At 44.5% G+C, this 16,449-nt stretch overlaps 2 long non-coding RNA genes across 2 annotated transcripts; both read left to right on the top strand.

Annotated features, from left to right (window-relative positions):
* Positions 1 to 6,801: 6,801 nt before the first annotated feature.
* On the top strand, positions 6,802 to 7,744 carry LOC139837636 (uncharacterized). Its single transcript, XR_011754222.1, has 3 exons — positions 6,802 to 7,257; positions 7,346 to 7,442; positions 7,608 to 7,744. It is a non-coding gene; the product is annotated as an uncharacterized lncRNA (long non-coding RNA).
* Positions 7,745 to 7,912: 168 nt separating this feature from the next.
* LOC139837635 (uncharacterized) lies at positions 7,913 to 10,614 on the top strand. The gene is made up of 3 exons (XR_011754221.1): positions 7,913 to 8,643; positions 8,797 to 8,909; positions 10,514 to 10,614. It is a non-coding gene; the product is annotated as an uncharacterized lncRNA (long non-coding RNA).
* Positions 10,615 to 16,449: the final 5,835 nt, after the last annotated feature.

Here is a 16,449-nt window from a genome sequence, read left to right as displayed (position 1 = left end):
GCTTCCCAAAGCAGAGAACCTTCAGGGTGAGCTGCCCCCCGAGTTTCTTCAGTCTACTTCGCGTCTTGTAGGTCAAATCGGCTCCTCCCCTGCACTGACCGTCGATATCGATGTGAACTTTGAGCATATAAACAGCCGGTCTAGCTTCGCTTCTTAGTTCTGAAGTCGATGCCCCTGCATCGGCTGAATTTTTTTTTTATTTGGCCGATCTTTCTCAATCGGCCCCCAATGTTCCACTGCACGCATGTCTGCACATGTTTATCTGTATATGTTCATCTGACTATATGCCCCCCGAGCCGAATCTGCCAAATGACTGCAGATATCGGCTTTCATGGTTAGTCAGGGCACTGCACTCGTACGTCGGCTTCGCAAAGATTCATGCTGACTTTCATCTGCCGACGTGGCCGCTACCCAGTTAGATCGTTGCTGACCACAAACAGAATATGTGCAGAAGATAATTTTAGCCGATTGCTGGAATCGGCCTCCACATTGCTTGTTCGATGAAGGTTTTGTAATGTTCCTCCATACATTTTTTGGGGCCGATCACAAGGATCAGCCTCACCCGGTTTGCTCATTGTTTTAATCTTGCTACTCGGTTAGGCTGGATAAAACTAACCCAACCTCTGACTTGATGCGCCTGCTGTCATCCACCTTGAGTGCATCGTATAATCGTGGAGCACTAAGCTCTGTCGGCAAGACAAACACCATGTTTGTGCCAGCCGATGTTTCATCATCGGCTTTCTTTTGCTTGGGACGCCATTCCATTCTCCGTGGACGACCCTCCTCATCCAGGGCTCGCTGAATCTTTGCAGCCAGATCAGGCCGTGCCTTCCTTAGCGTATGCAGGTATAACCTTTCGGCTTCCTCCAGGCCGCGCAACCGCTGAACCCTGCGTTTTTGTGAACGGCTGAGTCCATCAGGGCACCACCTTGGACGGTGGTACCTGTCTTCTTCTTCTTCTAGTCCCTCGTCTTCGGAATCCTCGAGATCTGCCCAACGAAGTGACTCAGCGCGTTTGCTTGGTGGTGGGAGAGGCCCTAAGCGCTCAAACACAGACACGTTGGCTGCCTCCTTCTTCTTCTTGTTGCATTCTAGGCAATTGCCGATTGTGGGCAATCGGCTCATTCCTGAATCCCAGCAGTGTCTGAAGAAAGGGCAGTCCCAGTGTCTGGCGTTGTCATCTTGCTCCCTTGACTTGTCTGTGGCACGGCGCTCGTGCTCCTCCTCATCGCGATCCTTTCGACGATGTCTTCTGGCTTTTCTAGCCAGACGATCTCCTTCATCATCATAGTTGGACCGTCGGCGTTGGTCATACTGACTCACATATTTGTTGAGGAGGTGATCAGAGAGAGGTCGTTGATATCTTATGTTCTTCACTTCTCCCTCTGTGACGTAGCGCTTGCCATCATGATGGAGCCGATCGCGTGGAGCGGCCTCCTCTGTGTCCTTGCTATGAGAGCAGCTGCCCTCATCTCCATCTTTGCCAGAGTGGTTCCCAAGTCCTACCATGTTGATGCTGAACGTGGGACCTGGCTGGCAACCCTCAGGGTAGATGACTTCTACCATGTTAACGGCGGGGAAGGGCTAGGTGTCTACCTTCATGGCGTACTGGTTGAAAATTAAACGCCCCTTCTCTATCGCCGCTTGGATGTGCTGACGCCACACCCTGCAGTCGTTGGTGGCATGGGAGAGCGAGTTGTGGAATTTGCAGTACGGCTTTCCGTTCAGCTCTTGCGCCGTGGGGAACTTGAGACCTTCAGGAATCGTCAACTGTTTCTCCTTGAGCAGGAGGTCGAAGATTTGTTCAGTCTTGGTCACGTCAAAATCAAATCCCCTGGGCGGCCCTGGTGGCTTTACCCATTTGCAGACACGGGGTTCCTCCCCGAGTCCACTCAGCCACCGCTACTTCTTGGTCTCCCGCAGCACTTCACCTTCCTCTCAGATCGACCATGACTATCGCACGCTTGAACTTGTCTTGGTACAGGTCTGGGTGGCGCTGTTCATATGCTGATAGTTTCTGAACCATGTGCGCCAGCGAGGGATAATCTGCTTGGGAGGCCATGTCCTTGAGCTGTGTTGCAAGGCCAGCTACCGCCAACTCGACTGCTTCCTTTTCAGTTATACGAACCGAATAACATCGGTTCCTAAGATTCCTGAAGCGCTGGATGTACTCTGTCACCGTTTCTCCGCGCTTCTGACGTAGTTGTGCTAGATCGGCAATGCCAGACTCGGAAGCTTCTGAATGGTATTGCATATGGAACTGTTCTTCCAATTGCTTCCAAGACTGGATGGAGTTTGTCGGCAAAGAGGTGTACCATCCAAAAGCCGATCCCGTGAGGGACTGTGAAAAGAGCCTCACGCGTAGCTGATCCGACATCGAAGCCGGTCCTAGTTGCGCCAAATATCGGCCGATGTGCTCGATGGAGCTGGAGCCATCCGATCCACTGAATTTGGAGAAGTCAGGGAGCCGATATTTAGGTGGCAGCGGGATCATCTCGTACTCGTCGGGGTACGGCTTGGAATAGCCGATTGCCCTTCTTTTCGGCACCATGCCGAACTGGTCTCTCAGTATGGTACTAATCTGATCCGCTGTGCTGGCTGCAGGAGATGCACTCTGAAGATTCGCCGGGGTGGCGTACTTAGCCAGCCATGTTTGCTTTTCCAGCTCTGAGCCAACTGCAGGAGCTGGGCTCGGTAGTTTCGTCGGGGTGGCGTACTTAGTTAGCCACGTCTGCTTCTCAAGCTCTGTTGTCGACGTTCCTCCCGTTTGCGCCGGAGTCCCCGACGTTGTGGCCTGGTTTGAGAGTGGCCAGTTGCCACAATCGGCACGTACGTGCACGCGTATCCTTGAGGGATCTCCTTAGGCGCCTCGGCCAAGAACTGGTAGTCACTAGGGTCACCACCGATCTTGTAGACGACGAATGCCGGTGTAGCCGGCACTTCAGCTGGTGCTGCCAACGCATATGGCAGCGGTGGACGGGACTGGAGTGGCAACTCTCCTTGATGCGTCCCGAGAGCTGGTCCTGACGGCGAGTACTGGTGGCTCATGATCTCCTGGATCACGCGCAGAGCGAGACGCTCTAACACGTTGACCAAGTTTTCAGAGTGGCGGTGTAGCGAGTGAGCCACCAAGTAGTTGATCTCCTGCCGTAGGCCCCTGGTGCGTTCCTCCGACGGGGCAGAGAGATCTATCCCATCGAGTGCACCTTGTGGTGAGAATCCCTTCCATCTGATGCCATGGGTACGGGTTCTCTGAAAAGAGCCGATGAGGTCGGCTTCGAGGGTGACCTTGATCTCGTCGTATTTCTTCTTGAGCTCGGCAGGTAACTCCTCGTAGGTGACTGGCGTGCCGTCCGCTGCCATCTCAGATGTAGATGGCGATGTGGTTGATGTAGACGATTGTCCCACCGGGCGTGCCAGAATGTGTTGACTGCCAAAACCCACCGGCGGGCAGCGGCCTGTCAACACAAGCAGAGCCGGAAGAGCCTAGAGCTGCGGCTGGCTGAGACCCTCCGAGCGACGGCCCGCAATGCTCTTCCGGTCACACGCGGCGATGCGAAGTGCAAGGGCGTGCCACCTGACCTATACCTGGTCAGGAAGGTGATGGGGATGCCTCGCTTAGTTCCTGCATGGCATACACGTAAACATTAAATAAGAGCCTCGATCGGCTCTCAGGTTATCCTGTGAATCGGCTCAAAGAGCCGATCCACCCATGATTCGTACGGGGTGCACGAATACTTGGTGATCCTGCTTGATCAAAATAAAGCTAATGAGATCTATGACGATTTAGGGTTTTCACCGCATAATCGGATCATCCTACTCCAGGTTGGGCCTCGCGGCCACGCACGGTGCTCATAAGCCGATCCTAAACAGGGCCAAAAAACCAACATGGCGTTGATCCTCGGAACATCCTGTTTAGGACTTGCGAACGCCACCCTACGTGCCGCTGGATCCTGCCCCCCTTTGTAAGGCCTAACTATTGCAGATATTAAACTAATCCTTGCAGAGCAAGGAGCAATCGTAACGGATCAGATCTACTGAATAAAGAACAAGCAGGGTGCCGCCCCCACACCTGAGATAGGTGTGAGGGCGGCTAGACATGCGAGGGTTGCACTACGTAAGCATGTTATACGGAGAACTATGCTAACCCTAACACATCTATGATAACTACGTTGCCCGCCCTCAAAGACGCTTCAGTATGGGCAACGCATGAACAACGTGGAGCTTGTGCTGCCTAGATCGCAAGATGCGATCTAGGCAGCATGTCGCTTACCTGATTGAAACCCTCGAGACGAAGGAGTTGGCGATGCACCGAGATTGGTTTGTTTTGGGGTGAACGTTGTGTTGTTGTTTATTCCATAAACCCTAGATACATATTTATAGTCCAGAGGACTTTCTAACGTGGGAATATCCCACCGTGTGCGATACAAACTCTAAATCTCGATCTAAGATATAATCTACTATAACTAAAGATACACGGGCAAACTAGCCCAAATCCTCCGTGCAAGGCCGCTTCAGAGATCTTCCACGTGTAGTCTGCTAAGCCCATCTCTCTTACAGCCCACCTCTAGATTTGTCCAAAATCTGGTGATAACAGGAAGGCCTCGTCTTCCACTAAAATTTGGAGCTAACCCTAACATTTTAAACCTTTATAAAACACTGTTGGGAACTTGTTGGGATGCATTTACTCCTCTTGAAGCCGTGGACCACACAACGCCCTCTGAAGATGTTCGACTCAAGACGAGAGATCAATGACTTCTCCAAAAAGCGCCCGACAAGACCCGTGGCTAAGGCTCAAATTCTTCAGGAACCCCGCTGAACAATCTTAAGGGCGGAAGACTTCGTCTTCCACTAAATTTTAAAAAGCTAACTCTAAATAGTTTTCAACCCTGCTAGGGCACCGTTGGATTGCACTAACCCTCCCAGATTCTTGAACCCCCGCTAGGATCGTTAAGAAGCTACAGATCTAACACCTGCATGGAGTAATCAACCCCTTCACGAAGCTTCCTCTCGGCCAGAATCTATCGTGACTCTCAGAAGCTGAAGTTGCGACCCCCTCAACAACGGCACGCCGACAGAAGAATGGAGTCTAACTTTTGTTAAGCTTTACAACCCCACTAGTTCTGCGCTCACTAATCTCGGGATGAGATTATTTTAAGGGTGGAAGATCTGTAACACCCCAACTTTCGCAACCTTGGTTAATTGTCCTTAATGCAAAAATCAGGGGGAACAAAAACTTTTTCTTTAAGATAATTAGATGAATTTCCTTGATCTGTCTGTTAAGATGTATTGCTTTGATCTGTTGGTAGATGTATTGTCTTGTTTTGCTTGTTGAGTTTTGTCTTGAGCTACTTCAAAGAACAACACCTCTGGTGGTAAAACAAACAACTCACCAAATAAAATACATGTGTGTCCAAGGAAAAGTTGTTTTTCTTTTTACTACATCAAACTCTTCCCCTGATGGCAACCTGAGTGTGCCTTCTTGATTTTTCTCCTTGTGGTACAACCTAGCTCAATCATCCTAAATTCAAAACTTGGGATCATCTTCCCCTAGCTACATCCCTCTCTTTTACCCACTCATCCTTGTTGGTTTTGAGGCCATGTCGACCATCTGTGTTGACAGGCTTAAAATGTTCAGACTCTGGCAGTTGATATCTAAACAACCACCAATGTTATTGTTGACTTAAATGCATGGATCTCATCTATGCAACATCCTCTTTGACCTCCACGTCCTGCATGTTTCAGTCAATCCTTGCAACTCATATATTCAACTTGATCTTGTACCCTATTCAATGATTCAACACAAGATCACTTCCTTCCATTTTACCTCTTGCTTTTATTCAAGTTTAATCTTCACAAAACCAAGAGTGGGAATGGTGGGTACATTTTGTAGCCACCATCTACCCTTGAGAACACTTCTCCCTAAATTAGTTTTCTCTCTCAAAAATCCTATTGATTTTCCTTCTCTAGTTTTGATCACAAAACTACTTCTAGTTTTACTAAAACTTTTCAAGATATTTCTTCAAGGAAAACAAGGAACTGAAATGGGTTTTGTTTTCTCATCCCATTTCTACCTAGTACTGATTTCTAAAACAATTATTTTCTATCTTCCCTTCTTTTTAACAAAAGGCTTGTTTATGGTACCTATACCATTTCTTGTTTGCTTTAAATTTGAGAAAACTCTACTTCACTTGAGAAAGTAAGTAGAACATTTTGAACTCCTATGTTCCAACTAGTTCTCTCAACATTTCAAATTCCATTCCACTTGAGTTCATTCCCAATTGTCCCTAGACAATTGAGGTGTTTCAAATACTTTATATTCTCTTCCATCATCACCTTGATCTCATAAATTGATGAGTTACGTCAATATACTCATCCTTGTGAGTATATGGATACTTCACTCACCTTCTCTCTTAACCTTGCTCTATCATTGACTAAACCACCATCACCATCCCATCTATCTTGGCATGCTCATGCATTGTTGCATGTGGCCAACCTCAATCCTTCAATTTTGAATTCTAATAAAAACTTTTATTCATCAACTATACCTTGGGAACCATCTTCGTCATAAGTTGGTCTCAACAAAAGTGGTGGAGATTATTCTCATGGCACATGTCACCTTCATACTCCTTTTTTATCTATATGTATCTACTCCTATTTTTATCATTATCAAAGCCACTCATTGACATTATCTTCTCAACATCATGCCTTGAACTATTCACATGAATGTTGTGCATCTCTCTCACATTTCTCTCTTGCTCATGACAAGAAAGGAGCCGGCCATGACTTGAAATTCGGCCAGCCCCTCCTCTTCATTTCCTTCTCTTGCAAGCCTTGCCTCCCAACTACCCCAACAAATAAATGGGCAGCCACCCACCTTAGCCAATCAAAATGGAGGCAGCCACCATCCTCCCTCTATATAAGAGCTTGGCCGGCCACCTCCACTCCCCTTGGCTCATTTCTTTCACACTCCACTCCCTCATACCTTCCTCCCCCTTCCTCCCCACGAGCTGCTGCTCCTCCTTAGCTCCATGGCCGGCCATGGCCATGGAAAGCCACCAAGATGGAGCTCCCCTCCTTCCTCAAGCTTCCCCTCACCATGAGAGCATCCCTCCCACTCTCTTCTCCCCTAATCTTTGATGAGTCCAGCTCACTTTCTCCTTTCTCCTCTCACTAGATTGGATCTTGATGCAGGTGCATGTTGGTCCAAGCATGGAGAAGATTGAGCTATCCTCAGATCTGAAGTTCTTGAGCAAAGTTCGTCCAAAACCTTGCAGTAATTTCTGTATCTTGCTGTTTCAGATTCTGGTACGAACTTGTAAAATCCGCCAAATCTTGTGTGCAGATCCAAATCGAGTGATTCAAACTTACACAGATAGGTATTGAAAAGATCTACAACTTGGCGTTGGTCTCATCCTCAAATTTGTTAAGGATTTTGTATGGTAAATAAAGTTCTGCAAACATGTAGAATCACTGTTTGTTATATTTCTTCCATTTTACAAAACCTTTTTGAGCAAACTCAACTGTTGATGAAAGCCCTCTCCAGTGCCTTCATTTTGGCGTTGGTTTCGCTTCAAATGACATCCCGAAATTGAAATGGTTCATAGATCAATATCTGGTCAGATCTGAATTTGTCGAATTAAACCAGGAGCTTGGAAACGAATTTTTGAGTGAAACCAACTGAGTAAGAACCACCTAATCAATACCTTTCAGATGCCGCAGACCTCATATTTTTGTGATTTGTGTATGATTTTTGGTGAATTAAACTTGTTCTGTGTATTCTGCATACATGGCTGTTAGCTTTTAAATCACCAAAAATCCATTTTTGAACCTAATTGAGTGATTCCAATTTTGTAGGACTGTTGAATGTTTTCTTAATCATCTCAAACAAGTTTCAAACATTTATCTGTTGTGTAAATCCAGAGAGAAAGCAAATGGTACAGACATGCAGTAAACTTGTAAATCCATTTGTGAGAGTTTCAGGAACAATTTGAACCCAAATCCAATTGTGTATGCATCTCTGTTTAATTACCCTTCAAATGCAAGTGGCCTCATATTTTTAGGATTTTTCTACGATTTATGGCTTACAGATCTTGTTTTCTGTACAGTCAGATTCAAGGAAATTCCTAAAATTATAGGTTTAATATTTTTGGGTGAGTCCAATTGGGTTAGTCTTGTATTAGTACTGGCTATATAGGAAAAATATTATTAGTCTCTGTTCATACATATTTGTTGCTGTTAGTAATGTTTATGTGTGACATGCATTGTTGAAGCAAAACTTTTCGGTTTATTTAAAACCCTTGACCAACTCTTTTTAGTAGAGATGGGCAACCTTTGTTTTATGCTTGCAAAACAAAACCTCTGCAACCTAACATTAGCTCTTTTATTTTGCTTAAGTTTTCAAATGATGTGGCATATGATTTGCTTCCTATTCTTGTATAGTGTTAAGTGAGCAAATTAAATTAGGAAAACTGATTTCTACTTTTCCAAAAATGTTTGAAAATGTTTTGTGAATGTATTTGATGTCAAACTAATGCTCTTGTCCTCTTTATGATGTTATCTACCAGGGGATGTTTGGTTTATACCATGGTGATAACCGAGAGAGGCAATTGCTAAGTCATGGCACTCTCATACCTTCACTAGGTAAATAGATTGGGTTCTCTTTTAGTTGCTTTGTAGTATCTATAAGTCCTTTGTATGTTATACCTTGGCTGCATGGTTAGTTGTTGATTGTTGAATGATGTCTTGTTGGTGCAATGTGATTGATTGTGTTCCTTTTTTATTTTCCGGCGATAGATTGCGAACGATTCCGGAGAAGATGAAGAAGTGGATCGGACAAGGATTTTATTTATATTGTTGGGATTCTTATATTGATGGAGTTGAAGAAGTACAAGGACAAATAAGTCAAGGCAAGCCATCTTTTGATCTATGATTCGTGTCTAGTTGGACGTCATTTGTTGATATCCAAAGCACATTGATTCTATATGTGTTGTTCTCTTTATTATTGTCATCTATGTATGGTTGCTAGTGGGGTACTCCCTAGTGGTGATACTCCACTATTGTCTATGTGATTATGGGATGCATGGTATCATGGCCGTGCTATTCCTCTTGGTTATCTTGTATGCTCGACTTGAGCATGTTCCATCTCAAGATAATGACTTACACTTCACCCACCACTTTTGTAGTATAGAGGTATCAATGTCATGATCTTGGTATATTCTCAACTTGAGAGGAGTATGCCGTGTACCCATTGGAGAGTAAGTTGGATAGTGATACTCCACTATCTAAGTTGTATATTTAGCACCACAAATCTGAAAGTATAATCCTCCTTGTGTGTTCATAGTACATGCTTACCTTAAGCAAGTTTGATCCACTCCATTACTCATTTTCACACCATCTATGGCGTGATGACTCTCATCTCGGCCGTAGTGCAATAGTAGTTCAACTCATGAAACTTTAGGTTGGGAACCCCCTTGGAAAAATACCTTGTTGAAAAGAATTTTTGAAAACCTTGGGTGAGTTGGACTTACCCAAGCGTATGTTTACGAAAGGAAAGGATCTTGGCAAAGATGGTTGGAAAGAAAGTCTTGTTTTCGAAAACTTTGGCGCCTAAGTATTCACCCGTGACAATTAACCCGCGCAACCACATCTACTCCAACGTGGGCACGGAGCTTAGCTTGACGTTTGTTCTTCTTAGCATGAGGCACCGCACAACTATACAAGGGTACGGTTACCCCCGAGTCCAGGTTGTCATGGTTGGGACAATAGTATAACGGGAGGCCTTCGGGGCTGACCCGTCCGGAAGACACTATGGGTCTCCTGGCTTGGCGGTGGAGCCACGCTCAAAGGGAGGTGAGCTGCCACGGTGCCGGGGAGGTACATACTCCATAGGGTAGGACCTCTTGCTAAGTCGAATGGGCGAAAGGCTATGTTCGGGTATCCGTCGTGGCATATGTTGTTATGCGGGGATGATGCGCACACGATAGGTATCTGGATAGAGGTGGGGAAAGTGTGAAAACTCTGCAGACTAAAATCTATTCGAATAGCCGCGTCCGCGGTCATGGACGGTTGGAATGGCTGTTGCTTAGCCTGATGAGTTTTTGGTTTACAAAAATTGTTTGGAAAATGAAAGAAAGGAACTTGTTTTCGGAGTACCGGAAGGGTACGGGAATGGTTTGGTTGACCAGGAGATGGTCGGAAAGGAAACAAATTGGGTTACCCCCTCCCTAGTGTTTTATGTTGTAGAACTCTTTTGAAGTATCTTCTTCCACAAAGATATAGAGATGTCATAGAACCCCTTGAGTATCCCCTTCTTCTAAGATGTCGGGATGCTATATCCACAAGAGACACTACTTCTCTTCTACATGTTATTTCCACAAGAGAAATTATCTCTTCCCTCTTGTCATCTAGATTAGCACTTGTTATCTTGCACTTGCAAAGTACCTTCTTGATGGTTTGCGAGTACAATTCCAAATGTACTCACGGCTTTGTCCCTGGCTATTTACTTGGCCAGACTTGGAGGAATTCGACAAATGAAGAAGGAGTTGGCGACGTCTATGCGAGCTAGGAACGTCTTCCCAGTCAGTTGCCTGTAGGGTTAAGGCAGATGACTTGGGCTCTTCTTGAGAAGTGATTCCGCGACTCTGATGATTAGATTAGGCCCTTCGAGGCTATTATGTAAAGGTTGGTCATTTGACCTTATTGTAATTTTCTTATTCCGTTTTGTAATGAAGGATGTAATTTGATATCAGTTCGGTTATGTGTTCACAGCACACTGATCATGGGATCGTGAACTGTATACATAACAGGGTATTTCGGACAGTTAGTCCGGGGTCCCCACAATTAGAAAACAAAAAATAGGTTGCCTCGCTGAGAGCACACCCAAACGCAAACGGACGCGCGATCAAAATATATCTGTAAAACAATGCAAACGAACACACGTGACCACTTTCATGCGTCTGATACGCGTCCTGCGTTGAAGATGCCCTAACTCTGTTACTCGGTAGGCGTGGTGAGAAGGTGGAACGGAGCCACACGGTCATGGAAGCGGACACCGCGACGGTCTGCTCTCTGCTTGGCATGCACGTAGAGGTAGAGCACCGGGTTGGTTGACCTGACTTTTATCCGCATGCATTTTCGGAGTTGGCTTCAACACCTATCGGTGGTTTTGTTTTTTGATAATCAATACCATATATAGTTATAGTAATAAATAGTATATGGTAGAGATATACGCGCTGTCTTCAACGGTTAATTATAAAATAAAGTTTAAAAGATACTAGCAAATTTTCGGGGTTTTCAAAATCTTTCTTCTTCCAAGACACAATCTTGTACTTTCCTGAAGGCAGCCAAAGATATATAACAAACCATAAACCTGTAAATACCAACAAATTCTCTCATAATTTTAATTTGAGCCGCAATGCCAAGGTTGCGTGCCGTAGCCAACAAACCATAAACCTGTAAATACCAACAAACCATTAAGGTAGTCAATCAACATCAGCAAGAGTACCAACACCAGTATGTCAGGGAATAATAACCGATCAGCCTTGTCGACGTTGATGGAGAGCCGAGAATACGAATCACCATTGTCGAGGACGTAGCAACCGGGACAAAAACTAGATAATTGTAATCTTTCAACACCACCATTGACGTCGGGAAGGAGATCTCCTCGTCGAAGGAAAGGCCGAAGATCACTTATTGCAGACAATGCATCTCCTTTGCGGGGAAGCCAACAAGAAAATGGCGACCAAAACCCTAACATAGACTACTGAAAAGACTATTTTTATTGCAAACTCCATGCATATATCGGGTTCCCCACACCTCCTAACGCCGGCGAAGCCGGCCGGGGGAGGGGGAACCGATCTATGGAGGAGGCTAAAGCGGAGGCAGCTAGGGTTTTTCTCAGGAGGCGATGGGACAGAGACAATAATTCACCAACACCCATCGGTGGCTGGTGTGCGTTGCGAGAAGGGACACCAGACAACGCCCCGATGAATGTCGGGAGAGAACCTATTTCCTCAGCAATTGGTCCCGGCTGGAGAGGACGCAATTTCTCTTCTTGGTGCGGTGGACGACGTCCAATTTTGGCATGCATAGCTTAGGCCATCTTCAACGTGGCCAAACAAATGGGACACCTTTTGTGTTTTTATGTGGTTCGTTTGGGTGGCCTCGTCGACGTGGGAGGAGAGGCCAGTGTTTGCCTGCCCGTTTGGGTCGCATGGTATAACCAACATGGCCACCTATTTGGGCAGCAGGTACAACATTGTTTTTTTTTTTTTTTGGCAAACTTGGTCATTTGGGCATATGAACAGACACTTGGCCATTTGGCCATGTGAAAATAAAACATTGCTTAAGAATAGCACATAAATTCAAATAAATTCATGGTTCCAATATGGATGAAAGTGGCATAAAAAAGACACGAAATATGACATAGTTAAACAACACACAATCAAACTACAAATAAAAAATTGAGTCATCATCTCAGTTTGTGTTATCTAGGATCTCCTTTTGGCTCTTCTCAAACCAAGCTCTTCTAGACTATGAAAGCTTGGAAACGTGTGCTGGACAATCAGATTTGGGAAACTGACATGAAAATTTGTGTACACAAGATTGATAGCAAACACATTTCGATGAACCTGGCACACAAAATCATATCTATGCGAACGTTAATATCAAGGTGTTATGGGATAATTATCGAACACAGTGTAACTTGTAAGTAACAGTTGACGACGGGAAAAAGGTTCATCGTCAAGCTAACGTTTCATTTATATTCTAGAACTTTCTGTTTATTTGTTCATGTAATGACACACAGGAAAGTGCTATTAAGAAATTTGTTAGGCTATACTGAATAGATATGTCTTTCAACATATTAAAGATAACTAAATCTTAATGCAATTACAAAAAAAGGCGCACGCTTGTGTAAATTTATAGCCTATGTCGTATAATATAAAACTAACATAGTTTCTTTGTTACATAATATATTTAAATTTAGCCCAAGGTAAGCGTATTTTCAATGTACATTACAATACAAATAAGGATGTGCTTAATATTAGTAAAAAAAAAATAGTTAAATGTGTTAGCTGGATATTGGGGAAACATACTTTATTAAGATTGTAATGTAATAAAAAAATAGGTTATATAAAGTGTAAAACTTTAGTGTAAATTATGTTGGTTTAACTTGCACCATCTAGTAAGATGTGTTATCGGAATACATAGTGCCGCGAATGATAATATGAGGTATGCAATGACCGTTCAGACCATAAAAACGTCACTCAATCATTGGCTCATGGGGAGTCAAGCAGATTGTGCGGGTCGTTATTTTAAGTTGCATAAATTTTTAATATTGAACATTTCCTTAGGTATTCAATATTGCATATATACTTTATTGTAGGCTGGATTACCACAAGAGAACATTTTACTTCGTATGTTGCACAAAACTCACTAGGACAAAAACTTATTTTTAGAGGTTAGTCAAGATAAAAATGACTTAAATTAGTTTAGATATTTAGAGTTTGTACTTAATCAACACATCCGTAAAGATGAAAACGAAATTTTGTAGGAGCAAAATATTAGTGAAAATAGTAATCCTTCAATTTTGAAAAAAAAAAAAGACAATTTTATTTTGCTAGGAGGATACGATTTGTTGTTGGAGGACAACCGATACGATGTGTGATGCTGTAGATGCTGACCACCAAACTGAGTATGATAATTTAGCTGACCCATTTGATAACGAAGAGGAGTATGTCGGAGTTGACGACGAGAGCATTATGATGTTACCACACCTATTACTATCACAACCGCGGAGAAACCAGAAGTGCGACACCCAGGAAGAAGGCGACACCCGCGAAAATGATGACACCCGGGAAGAGGCGACACAAGTGAAGAAGGCGACTCCTAGGAAGAGGGCAACTCAAGTGAAAACACAAGCGAAATACAAAGGAAAGAAGAGGTCACCGGCGAAGAAGAAGTCTTCTGCGAAAAATGGCAAGAAAAAGAAACCCGAGGTTGTTGCACCATCAACAAGCGATGCGGTTCTTAAGCCGATACTTTTGAGCCAAGCGAAGCCTTATGTACTGGCTTAGGTGTAGATTATAATTTCTGTAATGATGTGAAGCCTTATTTTATTTTTTAAGATCATGCATTTGGAGATGGTTATTTGAACCTGTCACTAGAGTTGCATCGGATGCTCTGCTTTTAGAAGCCATTTGAACCTGGAGATACATTTGCATCTGATGTTCTCTGTATGTTTCTGCATGCATGGTATGTTTTAATTGTTATTCAACCTGGAGCTTATCCCAATTTTATCCCAAAGTAAATTCATGTTTTTTTTCTCTGATCGTGCTGATCCACATTGGACGATTTGGGTGGGTCCCATCGTGTATACGTACATATGACAGAAATACACGTGTATATTGCCTAGTATGTGTATTAAAGTGGGCATAATGTTGTCTATCAAAAGTACACAAATTGTTGTGGCGTCTATTAATTGTGGAAAGTTGCAGTGGCATTTTACAAATAGCTGGAAATTAAGGTGGCATCTATCCAATTTCTTCTATGTGGGTGGGCTACATGCCAACTTAGCGCTCAGCACATTAGCATATACAGGTTAAGAATTAAAGAGTTTTTTCGAAAGGGGGAAAAATAGCTTTGGCATCTGCATTAAGGTGATGCACATAACCCGTTTTGAGTTCCAGTCGTAAAATGATACAAATCATGGGTCAGTCAAATTTGCCACAATAATTAGCCAATAAAAAGAGCATACAAAAAGCCTCTATGCATATTGTATTCTAATGTGTCGTCGACATCCAGCCTAGTTGAAGATAGCCCGTACGACGTCATCGAACGATTGCATCCTGTATTCAAATGGTCCGACTGATCCGCAGGAAGGAGGTAAGACCACATATAAATTCAATACATTGTTCTGCAGATAACCTGCAAATAATTTGGAACTGTCGTTTTTTTAAAGACAACATATAATGAAGGATTGTTTTCACGGCCGAGATGGATTTATTTGTTTGGCAAGAGGTTCGGGTCAACGAGGTTTGGATCAAATAGATGGTGAGGAAGGCTATCTTTTGTAGAATGCAGTATCGTTGAGATAAGAGAACAACGACGTAATATACTCAGAGGGGGCTAGTACTCGCTAGCCCACCGTTCCATGAACGTTGCGCGCCACGGCTTTCTGCAGGCTGAAGAAAACCAGCCAAGCATGCGTGAAGAAATGACTTTGTTCCGTGCATGAAATCAGTTTGTTTCGTTCCTTTCGATAAGCTTAAGTTACCTGAAACTAAATGATACAGTATATGATAGCGTAAATCCTAAAGCATGAAACTAGACAATCCGACGGCACAAATATACACGAGAGAGGTCCGGGCGAGAAGGTAAACACAATGTCGATGATGGCCGGAAAAATAAAAGATGTGACTCTACTACACGATACGCGTGGGAAGAAGGTGGAGCGGGGCCACACGGGCATGCATGGAATGGCCACCGCGGCGGTCAGCTCTGCACGCACGTAGAGCACCGTGGTTGACCTCATTTTTATCCTCATGCGCCGCCGGATTTGTCTCCAGCGACCGTCGGTGGTTGGTGTGTCGGGAGAGAGCGATTTCCTCGGCTATTTGTCCCGGCCGGATCGGACGCGGTTTCTCTCTTCTTGGTTCGGTGGACGACGTCCTGTTCTGGCATGGCTTAGCTGTGTCCCGTCTCGTACTAGTCGGATAGATATATGCATGGTTGCGTCCAGAAAGCTTTAGATTTGCTGCTCCCGTCACCGTCACGGCGTACCTGTGCAGATTGCCTATCAACGAACGTCAGCTACGTTGGTACGACGTACTACTAGTCTACTACTGCCCATTTTTTTGAACACTGCTACTACCCATTTGGCCAGCTGTGTTGTGTACTCGCAACAGGGATATACCTCGCTCTGCCTTTCGTCGGCGGCGATGGTCAAAATCTATCTGTCGACCCTCCATGTCAATGGAATGCATGTTTGCAATAGAGCAGCTCAACTGGGCCCCTCAAACGCCATCCGACGGACGTCACGGACCCATTTGAATCGCCGGTGTGGGTTGCCGTTTTAGTGGGGGTGTCTCTGCTAGCGTCGTATGTCCCCTAAACGGCAGTATGAGAACGTGCAGTTTCAATTAAATTTACACTTAATGCATAATTTTTTGAAATTTTATTATACATTAAAGATTTATATGAAATTCGACCAAATTTAAACTTTTTTTGTTGGTTTGAGTTGCTCATCAAGCATATCGCTCGATGACCGAATTTAAACTTAGACTTGAACTAAACTAAAAAACCGTCATCCCGGTCGAACCACTCCATGTCGACGGGGCCTCCTCCTCCGGCTCATCCTTGATGATGCTGATGATGCCTGCACCTCCTGCCCGCTGCGGCAGCTTCTGCTCACGCCTTGATCTCCAGCCAGCGCAGTGGCGGAGCCAG

Source organism: Lolium perenne, chromosome 3 (genome assembly GCF_019359855.2).
Source record: "Lolium perenne isolate Kyuss_39 chromosome 3, Kyuss_2.0, whole genome shotgun sequence".
Lineage (NCBI taxonomy): Eukaryota > Viridiplantae > Streptophyta > Magnoliopsida > Poales > Poaceae > Lolium > Lolium perenne.
The sequence above is the reverse complement of the archived record's forward strand: the minus strand, read 5'-3'. Positions and strand labels throughout refer to the sequence as shown.